At 39.8% G+C, this 17,327-nt stretch overlaps 3 non-coding genes across 3 annotated transcripts; all 3 read left to right on the forward strand.

Moving 5' to 3' along the window:
* The first annotated feature begins 1,356 nt into the window (after positions 1-1,356).
* Positions 1,357-1,521, forward strand: LOC131994498 (U1 spliceosomal RNA). Its single transcript, XR_009396788.1, has one exon. It is a non-coding gene; the product is annotated as a U1 spliceosomal RNA (small nuclear RNA).
* Positions 1,522-2,933: 1,412 nt separating this feature from the next.
* LOC131994495 (U1 spliceosomal RNA) lies at positions 2,934-3,098 on the forward strand. Its single transcript, XR_009396785.1, has one exon. It is a non-coding gene; the product is annotated as a U1 spliceosomal RNA (small nuclear RNA).
* Positions 3,099-5,502: 2,404 nt separating this feature from the next.
* Positions 5,503-5,667, forward strand: LOC131994492 (U1 spliceosomal RNA). The gene has a single exon (XR_009396782.1). It is a non-coding gene; the product is annotated as a U1 spliceosomal RNA (small nuclear RNA).
* Positions 5,668-17,327: the final 11,660 nt, after the last annotated feature.

The following is a 17,327-nucleotide window of genomic DNA, read 5'->3' on the forward strand; positions in this document are numbered from 1 at the left end:
ACATTTTTCTGCTACTTGGCCCAGATCGGTTCAGATTTGGATATAGCTGCCATATAGACCGATCTCTCGATTTAAGGTTTTGGGCCAATAAAAGGCGAATTTATTGTCTAATGTCGCCAAAATTTAGGACAGTGAGATAAGTAAACCCCCTTGACGTTCTTCTTCAAAATCACACATATCGGTCCAGATTTGGATATAGCTGCCATATAGGCCGTTCTCTCGACTTGAGGTTTTGGGCCCATAAAAGGCGCATTTATTTGCCTATTTTGCTGAAATTTGGGACAGTGAGTTGTGTTAGGCTCTTCGACATCCTTGTTCGATTTGGGCCAGATCGGTCCAGATTTGAATATAGCTGTCATATAGACCGTTCTCTCGATTTGAGGTTTTGGCCCATAAAAGGCGCATTTATTGTCCGATGTCGCCGAGATTTGGTACTGTAAGGTAAGTAAAGCCCGCCGACATTCTTCTTTAATTTGGTTCAGATCGATCCAGATTTGGATATAGCTGCCATATAGTCCGGGGCCATAAAAGGCCAATTTATTGTCCGATTTCTGCAAAATTTGGGACAGTGAGTTGTGTTAGGCTTTTCGATTTTTTTCTGAAATTTGGCCCAAATCGGTCCATATTTGGATATAGCTGCCATATAGACCGATATCTTGATTTACGGCTTTGGGTCCATAAAAGGCGCATTTATTGTCCGATGTCGCCGAAATTTGGGACAGTGGGTTAAGTTAAGCCCCTTGACATACTTCTGCACTTCCGATTTCACTGAAATTTGACACAGTGATTTATGTTTGGCTTTTCGACATCCGTGTCGTATATGGTTCAGATCGGTTTAATTTTAGGTATAGCTACTTAGAAGGCCAATATATTGTTATGCACAATTGATCAATGACTTGTACTTATAAGTATTTGGTCCAAATCGGAACATATTTTGATATGGTTTACATATATCCAAAGTTCGGCCCGGCCGAACTTAACCCCTTTTTACTTGTTTTATTATTTTCACTTTATCTTCTCAAAATTACTTCCAAAAGAACCATATTAATACACATCATGCCCTTCTTATACACCACTCTTACCTGCTGACTATACAAAGGAAGCAATTGGGGTTCTTTCAAAAGGGGATAAACTTGCGATTGAATTATCTGGTGGCTAATCAACCCTCTTCTACCTACCATAATTGGTATTTAAGAATATAGAAAATCCACTTTTGATACAGTAGAATGCTTGTAGTCCTTTGAAATATAACTGCACAACGTTTTTAGAGACTAAAACAGTCCTTGTTTATTCAATAATTCTCGTTCCGTTTGTGAAAGACTTTGGATATGTAGTCAGCCATGAGCTGAGAAAAGCATACTTACCTGGCGTAGGGGTTACCGTGATCATGAAGGCGGTTCCCCCGGAGTGAGGCTCGATCATTGCACTTACGATTGAGTTGACCTCCGCGATTATTCCTAATGTGAATAACTCGTGCGTGCAATTTTTGATAGCCGGGAATGGCGTACGCGCCGTCCCGAACAAATTAATAAATTTGACCAATAACAATCTAAAAGATAATACTGATGTACTCTGATGTCTATAAGGAAAAACATATCCTAAAACACCAGTTTCTCGTAGATAGCTTTTCCTCAAGGAAATGTAAGGCTAACTAGAACGATTGTGACTATACAACTTATGGGACGAAGTATTTATGCTGAAAGAGACTTCTGAAGATTGATAGTGAAAATATGAACATGCTTTGCGGAAAATGACCTTGTAATGCAAGGGAATAAATAAATTCAACAAAAGAAGAGAGACAAAGAATATTTGTTATACCCTCCACCATAGGATGGGGGTATACTAATTTCGTCATTCTGTTTGTAACTCCTCGAAATATTCGTCTAAGACCCCATATATTCTTGATCGTCATGACATTTTTAGTCGAACTAGCCATGTTCTTCCGTCTGTCTATCGAAAGCACGCTAATTTTTGAAGGAGAAGAGCTAGCCGCTTGTAATTTTGCACACATACTTCTTATTGGTGTAGGTCGAGATTGTAAATGGGCCAAATCGGTCCATGTTTGATATAGCTGCCATATAAACCGATCTTGGGTATTGATTTCTTGAGCCTCTAGAGAGCGCAATTCTTATCCGATTTGTAAGAAAATTTGTACAACGGCTTCTCTCATGACCTACAACATACGTGTCTAATATTTTCTGATTTGCTTGATGCAGCTCGCGTTTAAACATATCTCCCGATTTTGCTTCTTGAGCCCCTACAAGGCGCAATTCTTATCCGAATGAAGTGAAATATTACACAATGACTTCTACAATGTTCAGCATTCATTTATGGCCCGAATCGGACTATAACTTGATATTGTTCCATTAGCATAACAGTTCTTATTCAATATTCTTTGTTTGCCTAAAAAGAGAATCCGCGCATAGAACTCGACAAATGCGATCCATGGTGGAGGGAATATAAGATTCGGCCCGGCCGAACTTAGCACGCTCTTTTCTTTTTGCTCTTTTTCTCATTAATGTCAAATCCCCTCCGAAACTTTTTATTTACATTTATTGCTTTTACGAAACATAATACAAAATATCTATGGAATTTCTAGTCCATTTCTGTTAACAATGCCTGTGTGAAAATATGTTTTTTCTTCATCTTTTGTAACACCATATGATATCTTCAGCAGCTATGTAGAAGTGCATCTGAGAAATGGTGGTTGCAATTGTCAAGCCGTATGGCCATAGTCAATTTTCCTATTTTTCCTTTTGGTTGCTGTGCGCATGACAAAAAAAAACACCATCATTTAGCCAACAATATGTTTCATTTCAAATGTCCTCTTCAAACGTTAGCTAATGTTTAGTAAAATTGCTCAAATATGCTATTAATCTCATTCAGTTCATGGTTCGTCGATGATAAGACGTTCATGTTGTGCTGAGAAAAGCATACTTACCTGGCGTAGGGGTTACCGTGATCATGAAGGCGGTTCCCCCGGAGTGAGGCTCGGTCATTGCACTTACGATTGAGTTGACCTCCGCGATTATTCCTAATGTGAATAACTCGTGCGTGTAATTTTTGATAGCCGGGAATGGCGTACGCGCCGTCCCGAACGTATAATAAATTTGAACAGTCAAAATATTAAACTAAAGGATGGTATTAAAATAGAAAGCTTTTAGCTAATGTTTCCTTAAGAAAATCATGGCTTAGTTTCATGGAAGGTTTTCCTCATGAGATATGCTAGGCTACTATTGATTTTAACTTAGAAACATTTGGTGAAGTTTTATGCTGGATGAGCTGTGATACAGACTTCTAAAGTTGATATTTCAACTCTCAGCAAGAACTCTCATTACCAAATAACCAGAAAGGTAAGCTCATTCATAAATAAATAACTACTTATTTTTAGGCATCGTTTCTTATTACTTTTACATGGCGAAGTCCTAGGAGGAAAGTCCTAGGAAAGGAAAGTTAAAGAATAGGTACTTTTGCCTTAGCATACAAGTTGTCAAAAAATAATGACATATTATCTTAGTTGAACGTTGCTAAAAAATAGCCACTTACACTCAAACATGTTCGCGCCTATCCCCACCACAACGTTCTCAAGGCTCAATTTCTTTGAAGAGACAAATTTTCTATGAGTAATTCAATTCAAAAAACTTTACCTTCATCGCAGCCAAGATTGGATCAAGAACCTTCCGTTTTCAAAGCAGACGCTCCACGCTTTCAACCACATTACTGTTGTTTGATTAATACATTATTTTCTCCTTTGTGTTTGTGTTTGACATATTCTACTTATAGACAAAATTTTCTACCACATGGGAGTGATTTTAGTAGTTTTGAGGCACAGAGCGTACATCAGAAGATTTACAATACAAAGGTTCTGAGTTCGAACCTAGAACAAGCAAAATGATTTTTAATTTTTATACTCACCACCATTTTGTCATTCTGTTTACAACACATCGAAATATCCATTTCCGACCCTATAAGGTATATATATTCTTGATCAGCTTAAAAATCTTAGACGTTCTAGCCATGACCGTCCGTCTGAAATCACGCTACAGTCTTTCAAAATAGAGATATTGAGCTGAAATTTTGCAAAGATTCTTTTTTTGTCCCTATATAAAAGCCACATTGATTATCCGATTTTGCTGAAATTTGGGACAATGAGTTGGGTTTGACCAGTCGCCACCTTTCTTCAATTTAGCCCAGATCGGTCCAGATTTGGATATAGCTGCCATATAGACCGATTCTCTGATTTAGGGTCATAGGCTTATAAAAGGCGCATTTATTGTCCGATGTCGCCGAAATTTGCGACAGTGATTTAAGTTAAGCTCCTCGATATATTTCTGCAATTTGGCCTAGATCGAACAAGATTTGCATATAGCTGCCATATTAAAGGCGCATTTATTGACCGATTTTGCCAAAATTTGGGATAGTGAGTTGTGTTAGGCCCCTTGACATCCCCCGTCAATTTGACTCAGATCGGTCCAGATTTGGATATAGCTGCCGATCTCTCGCTTTTAGGCTTTGGGTCCATAAAAGGCGCATTTATTGTCCGATGTCTCCAAAATTTGGGACACTGAGTTAAGTTAAGCCCCTCGATATATTTCTGCAATTTGGCCTAGATCGAACAAGATTTGGATATAGCTGCCATATAGAACGATCTCTCGATTTATGGCTTTGGGCCCATAAAAGGCGCATTTATTGGCCGATTTCGCCGAAATTTGGGACAGTGAGTCGTGTTAGGCTTTTCGACATTTTTCTGCAACTTGCCCCAAATCGGTCCAGATTTACATATAGCTCCCATATATATTTTTCATCCGATATGGCCTTTTAAGTATGTAGAAGCCACAATTCGGCCCGATCTCTACAAAATTTTTCACGAGATGTTTTAATTGAGATCCCAATACGTGTGCAAAATTTCATCAAAACCGGTTTAGATAAAACTCCCCTATATATCTTTTATGCGTTTCGACTTTTAAGGCTGTAGATGCCACAATTTTCGTACCATCGTTAGAAAATCGTATAAGGTTCTATTCGATATTTCAATAAGTATGCAAAATTAAAGTCTGACTAAATTTGGATATAAGTGCTATCTATTAAAAGTATTACGTCTACTGGTGTAGGGTATAATATAGTCGGCTCCGCTCGACTTTTGCCTTTCCTTACTGGTTTTGTTATGCCTATGTAAAACCGTAATTTTTCAATTTGCCTTTTTGTAGCATCGTACCTATATTATCTTCATGTGTTTATGTATTTGAGAAATGGTGGTTGCAATTTTCACCATCACAACAACAACACAACGTAATTTTTCCTATTTTCTCTATGGTTTATGTGTTGCCATGCGCACAACTACCAAGATTGAAAACCAACAGTACTTTTTTTATCCAAAATGTCTCGCTTTCATTTCATTCTAATACGATAGTGAATGTTCGTTAATCTTCACTTATTTTCATTTATTCTCATTTACTTCATGGTTAGTCGATGATAAGACTTTCATGTTATACTGACTAAAGCATACTTACCTGGCGTAGGGGTTACCGTGATCATGAAGGCGGTTCCCCCGGAGTGAGGCTCGATCATTGCACTTACGATTGAGTTGACCTCCGCGATTATTCCTAATGTGAATAACTCGTGCGTGCAATTTTTGATAGCCGGGAATGGCGTTCGCGCCGTCCCGAATCGAATAATACATTGAAATTTAGTTATTAGTATACCAATTTCGTCATTCTGTTTGTAACTTCTCGATATATTCGTCTATGACCGATCTGGGGTCTTGACTTCTTGAGCCTCTAGAGGACGCAATTCCTATCCGATTTGGCTGAAATTTCGCATGACGTGTTTCGCTATGACTTCCAACAACTGTGCCAAGTATAGTTTCAATCGGTCCATAATCTGATGTAGCTGCCATATAAACCGATCGTGAATCTGGACTTATTTACCCACTAGAGGGCGCAATTCCTATTCGATTTGGCTGAAATTTTGCATGAGTTGTTTCGCTATGACTTCCAACAACTGTGCGAAGTATAGTTTAAATCGGTCTATAACCTGATATAACTGCCATATAAACCGATTTGACTTCTTGAGCCTCAAGAAGGCCTAATTATTATCCGATTTGGCTGAAATTCGGTACAACGACTTCTTCCATGACCTCCAACATACGTGTCAAATATGTTCTGAATCGGTCTTTAGCCTGATACAGCTCGCCTATAAACCGATATTTTACTTCTTGAGCCTCTAAAAGGCCCAATTCTAATTCGATTTGGCTGAAATTTTACACATGTACTTCTACTGTGGTCTCCAACAAAGCAATTCTTTTCTTTTATCCTTTGTTTATGTAAAAAGAGATATCGGGAAAGAACTCGACAAATGCGATCCATGGTGGAAATTTGTGTGCTTTTTTATAGTAACCAACAAACAAAAATTTGGTATCCCAATTTAGGATGGGGTATCTAGGGGAGGCGCCCCACCCCAAAACCTACCAAATGTATATACATACACCAATCACGACAATATGGGATTTAAATGAAAGGTTTTTAAGAGTAGAAAAAGTATATGATATCCAATTGTCGGACCAAGTGTCAGGGGGACCACCCCAACCCCCAAGACACCCCTAAATCGGACATATTTACCGACCATGGCAATATGGGACTTAAATGAAAGGTATTTGCGAGTAAAATACGTATCTGATATCCAAATGTGGGACCAAGTTTCTGGGAGTCCACCCCTTCCCCAAAACAACCCCCCAACAGGACTTATTTACTGACCATGACAATATGGGACTTAAATAAAAGGTATTTGAGTATAGAATACGAATCTGATATCCAAATGTGAAACCAAGTGTTAGAGGGGGCCGCCTCTCCCAAAAAACCTCCCCCAAAAGGCACAAATTAACGACCATATCAATATGGGGCTCAAATGAAAGGACTTTGGAAGTGAAGCGCGAATCTGATATCAATGTTCGGAAAAAGTGTCTACGGGGCCGCCCCACACCCATAACACCACCCAAATAGGAAGTATTTGCTGACCATTGCAATATGAGACTCAAATAAGAGGTGTTTTACAGTAGAACATGAATCTGATATATATTTTCAAAGCCAAGTCACTGAGTGGCCGCCCCATCCCCCAAAACACCCTCCAAGTCGGTCATGTTTGCCGACTATGGAAATATGGGGCTCAAATTAAAGGTATGTGGGAGTAGACCATGTATCTGATATCAACATTAGGGACCAACTGTCTGGGCTTGTCCCACCACCATAAGAACCCCCAAGTAGGAGGTATTTGCTCACCAAGACAATTTGGATCTTCCAGACTGTGGAGCTCGATATTCGTAGTTTTTAGGGCCTATACCCCAAACCGAACATATGTGCTGGCTTTTTCAATAAGGGGTTTAAGTGAATGGTATTTGAGATAAGATATGAATTTGATATCCAATTTTGAGGCAATATGGGGTTCAAATACATGAGAATAGAGCACATGGCTGATATATTTTCAGGGCCCCTAAATCCGGCTTATTTACCGACCATGTCAATGTGGGGCTTAAATGAGATATTGGGGGGTAGAGCAAGAATTGATACCCATTTTCGGGACCAATTTTCTGGGGGTCTACCCCCTTTCCCAAAAGACCCCACAAACAGCAATTTTTTACTGGTCATCGCAATATGGTGCTCAAATAAAGGTATTTGGGAGTAGAATACGAATTTGATATCCAAATGTAGGCATCACCCCTTCCCCAAACCACCCCCCAAAAGGTAAACATTTTTCGACCACACCAATATATGGCTCAAATGAAAGGGCCAAACATGTGTTTGGCCCAACTCCCCTTAAACCAATTGCAATATGGGGTATAAATGAATGGTGTTTGCGAGAAGAGCACGATGCTGATATTTTTTCAGGGCCAAGTGTCTGGGGGACCACCTCACCCCCGAAAACACCCCAAAATGAGACATCATGAGAATATCGGGCTGAAATAAAGTATTTGAAGAATGAAGTACACCTTACATCCAAACTTAAATTCGTGGACCAATAAAGATCATATGGGATTCAGATAAGGGCACTTCAATTGTTAAACTGTTAGTCTAGCGATATTTCACTAAAAGATTTTCAATTGTCGAAAATAAATATTCCAAGGAAATTTTTGTTCCATAAAAAGTAAAAGAAGGCGCGGCGGAGCGGGCCCAGTCCAGCTAATTTTTTATAAAGATAATTTTTTTTACGGTTCACTGTTTTCTTTTCCCAAGGTCAATTGTCTTACTTTCAACGATATCTTGACCTTCATTTTAGATTTTTTGTCTTTAATCACAAGACGCCAAGTTAAGGATTCATTAACCTAACATTTAAAATAAAAATCCTTAATATGAACAATATTTCTCTCACCAAAGGGAATTTTTCCTTAAGAAGTTGGAAAATTTAATATTAAGATTAACTCGAATCCTTGAAATTAAGATAAACATTTTTCAGTTTTTCCTCTTAAGACTTTCTTGCTTAGGACAATAACTTTTTTGTTCCATTGTGCAAAAACCTCATTGAGCTTTTGCTGGCATTGTAGGTAGAGAATGTCTGCCAATATTTTTTCAAAAAAAAATTATTTTACGCCAAAGTAATTTTTTAATATGGGTCAATAAATTTTAAACAAAAACAACCCCACTGCACACCAGTAAGCTCAGGGTACGTTTCTCCTCTTACTACCGAATGTTGCACAAAAAAGTGTAATTGAAGCAATTCATAGTTTGTTCGCTTTTCCTCCCGGAGTATTAGACCTAAATAAGAAATGGTCTTTGAAATACTCGTATTGCATGCCACTTACACACTATCTCTAACTGGAGGTATGCCACCTACCACGGAGTCAGCCGTGTGATGGTGGGCCACATGGAGCCTGTGTTATTGTTGGGAATAGAATACCACAGTTTTCCCATGAAAAGCTACAGCTCCATTCACTTTTAATGTGACATACAGTATGACCAATGTTTCTGCTACATTTCACCAGTTGCCTGTTGGTTCATGCTTTTTATTCCACCAGCTGTCTGTGTGGCCAATTTTTGTATCCTTTGCTGGTTTTCATATGGGCTGTCTAGGTCTCACTACGTGAATGCTTTAATTTAAATTCAATTTATTTTAAAATATATATCTATCTACCATGGTAGCTAATGCCGGCTGCATTTTTGTCCACAGCTAATTTAATTTTTATTATTTGTTTAAATAGTCATTTGGCCCACATCTTGATAACACAAATTTTTTGAATTTTATTAAACCCCTGAACGAAATAGGCCACCATATACACGACAAACGTTGCAGTCTCAAAGTTTGTCTCAAAGTTTCCACTTTTAGGTGGGTGTTGCACAATCCTTTCGCCGAACGGGACTACTTTGTGCATAGGTAACTGGAATGGAGTAAAAGTTCAACATGGCTTTAGGGCATCTATCGTTTTAATCGCATTAATAAATAGTTTCACTTCATAGTGGACTTTGTGCGAATTCCTGGCCAAGGAGATACACTTTCAATTTTTAACCATAGCTAAAAATGAGTTTATGTACACACAACCAACAGCATGAAGCCAATAAAGGGTAAGGAACAGTGCATCGAGTGCCGATGAACAGGTAACAGATCTGTCACCTTTTTCCTTATTAGAAACGGGAAACACTTCTTGCACTTTAGTATCAATCCTACCAAGGTTTCTGCATCTGAAAGAGCGTAGTTGACCCGACACTAGTTGGGTTTGCCTTGAGGGTTAACTTTATTGGATTATCTCCATAAATGGCACTCACCTTATAAATGATGTTTAAATGTGCATGATACGCTGCATGATTTACTGAATCATTTAAGATCAGTGATGTGCCCACAAGCTCATATGTAAATTTTTCCAAACCCATGCGATTATTTTCTTAGTGTTAACAAGGTGGTCTCACGCGAACAGCCGGCAAGGTTTGACGGTATTAAAATGTCAGATTTTTGTTGTCATCTTCTTTCTCTCATATTCTCTGCTCATGTACGCCACGTATGCACACACGCACACAAATTTCTTTTTATGTGTTGACAAACCGTCGATCAGCTTCATGGCAAAATGGGGGATTGCATCATATGATTTGTGGTTGTTGTAGAAATGAGACCACTTTTAATTGTTTCGCTATGGTGCGTACACTAAAACTGGTAAAATATCGATGGCACTATCGATATTTTATTTTTTCGCATCGATACTATCGGCAAAGTTAAATTTTTTGCAGAATTTAACAAAAATAGGCTGCCATCGGCACAGTCTTGGATTGACGGAACCCTAGTATTGCCATCTAGAAGATCATGTTACACGGATGGATCAAAGCTAGAGGACAGAGTGGGCCTGGGGGTTTACATTGAGAACCCAGGGACTGAGATCTGTTTGAGGCAGCCTGACCAAAATACGTTCCTGCAGACGGAGATCCGGGCGATCACGAAATGCTTGAAGTGATGTGGTGCTAACGCGAGGAGGTCGAGTGTGAACATCCTTACCGACAGTAAAATTGCCATAAGGGCAATAACAACCAGGACGGTAAGGTCACGAACAGTCTTGCAATGTAAGAAGGAGATTAACACCTTCTCTGAGGATGGCAATATACGCATCGTTTGGGCCATAACTGAATAAAGGGAAATGAAAGGGCAGATGATTTGGCGGTGAAGGCCAGAGGACTGCCGTCAATAATCTTGGTTAACCCGAAGCCTTTCGGGTCGACGCAGTCCGAGTTAAGGGAGTGGGCGACGAATGTGCATGCATTATTTGTTGAACAGGGAAATGGTCGATAGGACGGCGAAAATCCTATGGGGGGATCCAGATCGTGAGAAGACGAGGCTATTACGGAAAGGAAGCAAGAAGGAGGTCAGTTTAGCTATTGGTATCATAACGGGACACATAGGACTACAAGCACACTTATGTAAAATCGGTGCGGCAAGTGATAGCATGTGTAGGGCAACAGATACCGGTACTTGGGTGGAGACACAATATCAAACATGAACCAACTTAGGGGAGTGGTATTGAAAACAATTAAGGATTTTATAAGTAGCACGGAATTCCTAACTTAAAATTTTCTTTTTAGAGGTTACTTTATAGCTTTTAGAGCGCATAACAAGCCGATTACTGACTTAGGTGTATATCACTTAGAGAAATTTATTAGTCAGAACAGCAACAAGTAAAAAGGCGTTAAGTTCGGCCGGGCCGAACTTTGGATACCCACCACCTCGGGTATATATGTAAACCACCTTTCATCGAAATTCGGTGAAAATTTCATAACTTATGTCGCATATCAGTTATATCAAAATATGTTCCGATTTGGACCAAATACTAATAAGTACAGTAGCTAATATATCTAAAAATAAACCGATCTGAACCATATACGACACGGATGTCGAAAAGCCTAACATAAGTCACTGTATCAAATTCAGTGAAATCGGATTATAAATGAGCTTTTTATGGGGCCAAGACTTTAAATCGAGATATCGGTCAACATGGCAGCTATATCCAAATCTGGACCGATTAGGGCCAAGTTACACAAAAATGTCGAAGAGCCTAACACAAAGCACTGTCCCAAATTTCAGAAAAATCGGACAATAAATGCGTCTTTTAAGTTTATATGGCAGCTATATCCAAATCTTGACCGATCTGAGCCAAATTGAAGAAGGATGTTGAAGGGCCTAACACAACTCACTGTCCCGAATTTCAACAAAATCGGTTAATAAATGTGGCTTTTATGGGCCTAAGACCCTAAATCGGCGGATCGGTCTATATGGGGGCTATATCAAGATATAGTCCGATATAGCCTATCTTCGAACTTAACCTGTTTATGAACAAAAAAAGAATCTGTGCAAAATTTCAGCTCAATATCACTATTTTTAAAGACTGTAGCGTGATTTCAACAGACAGACGGACGGACATGTCTAGATCATCTTAGATTTTTAGAGGGAGCGGGGAGCAGAAACGCCAGATCTCGGAGATGGGTGGTGAGATTTAAACGAAATTTTATGTACTCCCGTATAGCAACCTAGAAATCCAAATTTTGGATGGGGTACCTAGGGGGGCCGCCCCACCCTAAAACCTACCAAACATATATTTCGACCAATCACGACAATATGGGACTCAAATGAAAGGTATTTAGGATAAGAAAACGTATCTGATATCCAATTGTCGGACCAAGTGCTAGGGGGACCACCCCAACCCCCAAAACACCCCTAAATCGGACATATTTACCGTCCATGGCAATGTGGGACTCAAATGAAAGGTGTTTGCGAGCAGAATACGAATCCAATATCCAAATGTGGGACCACGTTTCTGGGGGTCCACCCTTCCCCAAACAGGACTTATTTACTGAACATGGGAATATGGGGCTTAAATAAAAGGTATTTGAGTGTAGAATTCGAATCTGATATGCAAATATGGGACCAAGTGTTTGGGGGGCCGGCTCTCACCAAAAACATCCCCCAAAGGAGACAAATTTACGACCATAGCAATATGGGGCTCAAATGAAAGGTCTTTGGGGATAAAGCACGAATCAATATTCGGGAAAAGTGTCTATGGGGCCACCCCACCCCCACAACGCCACCCAAATAGGAAGTATTTACTGACTATTGCAATATGAGGCTCAAATAAGAGGGTTTTTGGAGTACAACACAATTCCGATATATATTTTCAAGGCCAAATCACTGAGTGGCCGCCCATCCCCCAAAACACCCCCAAACCGGCCATGTTTGCCGACTATGGAAATATGGGGCTCAAATTAAAGGTATTTGGGAGTAGACCACGTATCTGATATCAACATTAGCGACCAACTGTCTAGGGGACGTCTCATAACCATAACAACCCCCAGGACGTATTTTCTCACCAAGACAATTTGGGTCTTAAAGAGAGTGGAACTAAATATTCATAGTTTTTAGGGCCAATACCCCAAACCGGAGTTATTTGCTGACTTTTGCAATAAGGAGTTTAAATGAGATTAGAAAACGAAATTGATATCCAATTTTGAGGCCAATGGCAATATGGGATTCAAATAAATGACATATTTATGATATATTTCCGGGCTTAGTGTTTGAGGGACCACCCCAATCCCCAAAACACCCCTAAATCGGGCATATTTACTGACCATGTCAATGTGGAGCTTAAATGAAAGGTATTGGGGGGCGGAGCAAGAATTGATACCCACTTTCGGGACCAATTTTCTGGGGGTCCTACCCTTTTCCCAAAATACCCCACAAACAGCAATTTTTTACTGACCATAGCAATATGGGGCTCTAATAAAGGTATTTAAGAGTAGAATACGAATTTGATCCAAATGTAGGACCATGTATTTAAGGCATCACCCCTTCCCCAAAACACCCCCAAAGGTTAAAATTTTTTCGACCAATGCCAATATGTGGCTCAAATGAAAGGTATTTGATAAACAATTTTGGGGCCATGTGTTTGCGGGACGCCTCATCCTGTAAACTTCTCTTAAAAGCAATGGCAATATGGGGTTTAAATAAATGGTATTTGAGAGAAGAGCACGATGCTGATATTTTGTCAGGGCCAAGTGTCTGGGGGACCACCTCACCCCCGAAAACACTCCTTAATCAGATATCATGAAAATATCGGGCTGAAATAAAGTTTTTTAAGAATAGAGCACATCTTACATCCAAACATAATTTCGTAGACCAATAAAGATCATATGGGATTCAGATAAAGGCACTTATATTGTTAAAAAATAAATGTTCTAAGGAAACTTTTGTTCCATATAAAGTAAAAGAAGGCGCAGCGGAGCGGGCCCGGGTCAGCTTGTTTTGTATAAATTTGGATTCACTTAAAAGTTAAACATTTTTTATTTAATATCAGCAGACAGTGTTTGCTGATATCAACAGGCTAATTCCTCTGTGTGTAGCGTACACATTATTTGCGATAGTGTATGTGTACAAGCCAACTCAACTTTAGATCACGAAGATTTTACCTAATGTTGCCATGCAATTTTTATCTAGAAACTCGGTGGTGTTAGCAACCCGGTAAATACTGCTTAGATCGTGTCTTCCGATTGCCAAAATCTGTTTTCCCCTGGAGAAGCTAGACTACCTGAAAACTAAGGAGGCGAAAGACCAATGAAAGTTCGTAAAGCAGCATTCTGTCAGCTCTGGATTCTCCCCCGTCTGTCGATCAACTGGCGCGACCACATTGGCGCTACTTAGTTCACCATTTGTACGAAATTTGGCAAACTGATTACAAGCAGAATAGGTTTTCCTATGAGTTATCTATTAAAGCACGAACCCAGAAGAAACCTTTCTGTTACACTTAGGAAAAGTTGAAAAAAAAACCAAATTTCCCAAGCGAATCACTTTCCATACTGAATGTCTTAGGTCTTTAAAACCTCGTCCAAGGCTTTGGTTGATCAATCAAAAGATGGATTAATATCTTAATTTTATAATTTCAATGTACACATCGGCTATAGACGGCATCCCTCCACTACACATATCTATGTAGACATTTTGAATAAAAATTTTCCCATGAAATGCTAAAAATGCTACTGTTGCATAACATGGGTAATAAATTTACCAGACAAGTTTTACAATATGTATGAATATTGGGCTCCGCTTATGTTGCACCAAGTGAATCACACTCCGCATTAGCAGCTACTTAGATGACCAACCAACCAGCCATTCAGGCTACACCGCGGCTGCCTATCTAATGAAGTATACAACAACCAAAAGAGAGGAGGACATCAACAACCACACCACAGGCATTGCTTCGACAATATGTTTGGGACCCGAAAACGCCTAACTAATGGCGGCAGTATTTGCCACAACCCCAAATAGACTGCCGAAAAATCCCAACAACTTGCAAACAAATTGTACCAACCGACAACATTACCAAGACCCTGCTAAAGGTTAAAGCATCAATGCAAAAACCAGACAATTGCATGCATATTCAAACATTGCTAGCTGGCAGCAGCCGGCAAACATCGGACTCCAATGGCCAATACCAACCACATATCAGCGAAGAGCAACAAGAACTGTGACATCGCGCCAATAACAATAACCAGCATTAATGTCTGAAGTACTCCCCATTCAAGTACATTTCATAGTTGAGTGTGGACTACAACTTCATAGAGCCATCGATCGACACAATGTCCGATTGTTGTGTCTTCCAACTTGCCAAAAACTCTGAGTCACACTTTGTGGGAATGCTATAAGTAATTTCAAAGTGTTGGGACAGTGTTTTTCTTGAATCAAAGTATTTTGAATAAAAATCTAACGGCCTTATTCAAGTTTTGAATTTCAAATTCTGAAAATTTTATACCGACCATCCTGCGCTACAAAAATGCATTTACCAAAGAACAAATGTGTCAAGTTCGGCCGGTTCGAATACTGGGAAGGCAAAACTTAAAGCTTCTAGGAACCGAATAAGGGGAAGTGAGAGATCGGTTTGTATTGGAGCTATATCAGGGGAGCTATTAGGGGGCTCAAGAAGAGCTATAGCAGGGCTCAAGAAGTCAAATCGGGAGATCGGTTTATATGGAAACTATAGACCGATGTAGATCGATTTGCACCGTACTTGGAGCACTTTGTACTCAGCCCATTCGAACAAAAATTGGGCCAAATTTCGGCGAAATCGGACAATAAGTGCGCCTTTCATGGCCCCAAAACATTAAATCGAGACATCGGTTTATATGGCAGCTATATCCAAATGTGGACCGACCTGAGCCAAATTGAAGAAGTATGCCGAAGGGCCCAAAACAAATCACTCTCCCAAATTTCGGCGACATTGGACAATAAACGCGCCTTTTATGTGCTCAAAACCTTAAATCGAGAGATCGGTCTATATGACAGCTATATCCAAATCTTGTCTCATCTAGGCCAGATTGCAGAAGTATGTCGAGGGGCTTAACTAAACTCACTGTCCGAAATTTCGGCGACATCGGACAATAAATGCGCCTTTTATGGGCCCAAAACCTTAAATCGAGAGATCGGTCTATATGGCAGCTATATCCATATTTTATTCCATCTAGGCCGGATTGCAGAAGTAAGTCGAGGGGCTTAACTTAACTCACTGTCCGAAATTTCGGCGACATCAAACAATAAATGCGACTTTTATGTGCTCAAAACCCTTAAATCGAGAGATCGGTCTATATGGCAGCTATATCCATATTTTGTTCGATCTAGGTCAGATTGTTGAAATATGTCGAGGGGCTTAACTTAACTCACTGTCCCAAAATTCGGCGACATCGGACAATAAATGTGCTTTTTATGGACCCAAAACCCTAAATCGAGAGATCGGTCTACATGGCAGCTATATCCAAATGTGGACCGACCTGAGCCAAATTGAAGAAGGATGTCGAAGGGCCCAAAACAAATCACTGTCCCAAATTTCGGCGACATCGAACAATAAATGCGCCTCTTATGGGCGCAAGACATTAAATCGGGAGATTGGTCTATATGGCAGCTATATCCAATTCTGGACCGATCTGGGCCAAATTGAAGAAAGATGTCGAAGGCTATCAAATACCTATCAAATACTCACCGTACCACATTTCAGCAAAATCGGATAATAAATGTGGCTTTTATGGGCCTAGGACCCTAAATCAGCGGATCGGTCTATATGGGGGCTATATGAAGATATAGTCCGATATAGCCCATCTTCGAACTTAACCTGCTTATGGGTAAAAAAAAATCTGTACAAAGTTTCAGCTCAGTATCTATATTTTTATACCGTCCACCATAGGATGGGGACATACTAATCTCGTCATTCTGTTTGTAACACCTCGAAATATGAGTCTAAGACCCCATAAAGTATTGGGGGTCGCGACATTTCATGTCGATCTAGCCATGTCCGTCCGTTTGTCCGCCTGTCTGTCGAAAGCACGCTAACTTCCGAAGGAGTGAAGCTAGCCGCTTGAAATTTTGCACAAATACTTCTTATTAGTGTAGGTCGGTTGGATTTGTAAATGGGCCAAATCGGTCCATGTTTTTATATAGCTGCTTTATAAACCGATCTGGGGTCTTGACATCTAGAGCCTCTAGAGGGCGCAATTCTCATCCGATTTGACTGAAATTTTGCACGTGGTGTTTTTGTATCACTTCCAACAACTATGCCATGTACGATTCAAATCGGTTTATAATCTGGTATAGCTGTCATATAAACCGATCTTAGATCTTGACTTCTTGAGCCAATAGAGCGCTCAATTCTCATACGATTTTGCTGAAATTCTGCATGAGGTGTTTTATTATGACTTCCAATAACTGTGTTAAGTATGGCGTAAATCGATAAATAACCTGATATAGCTGCCATATAAACCGATATGGGATCTTGACTTCTTGAGCCTCTAGAGGGCGCAATTCTCATCCGATTTGGCTGAAATTTAGTA

The sequence above is a fragment of the Stomoxys calcitrans genome, chromosome 1 (assembly GCF_963082655.1).
Source record: "Stomoxys calcitrans chromosome 1, idStoCalc2.1, whole genome shotgun sequence".
NCBI classification, from domain to species: Eukaryota; Metazoa; Arthropoda; class Insecta; order Diptera; family Muscidae; genus Stomoxys; species Stomoxys calcitrans.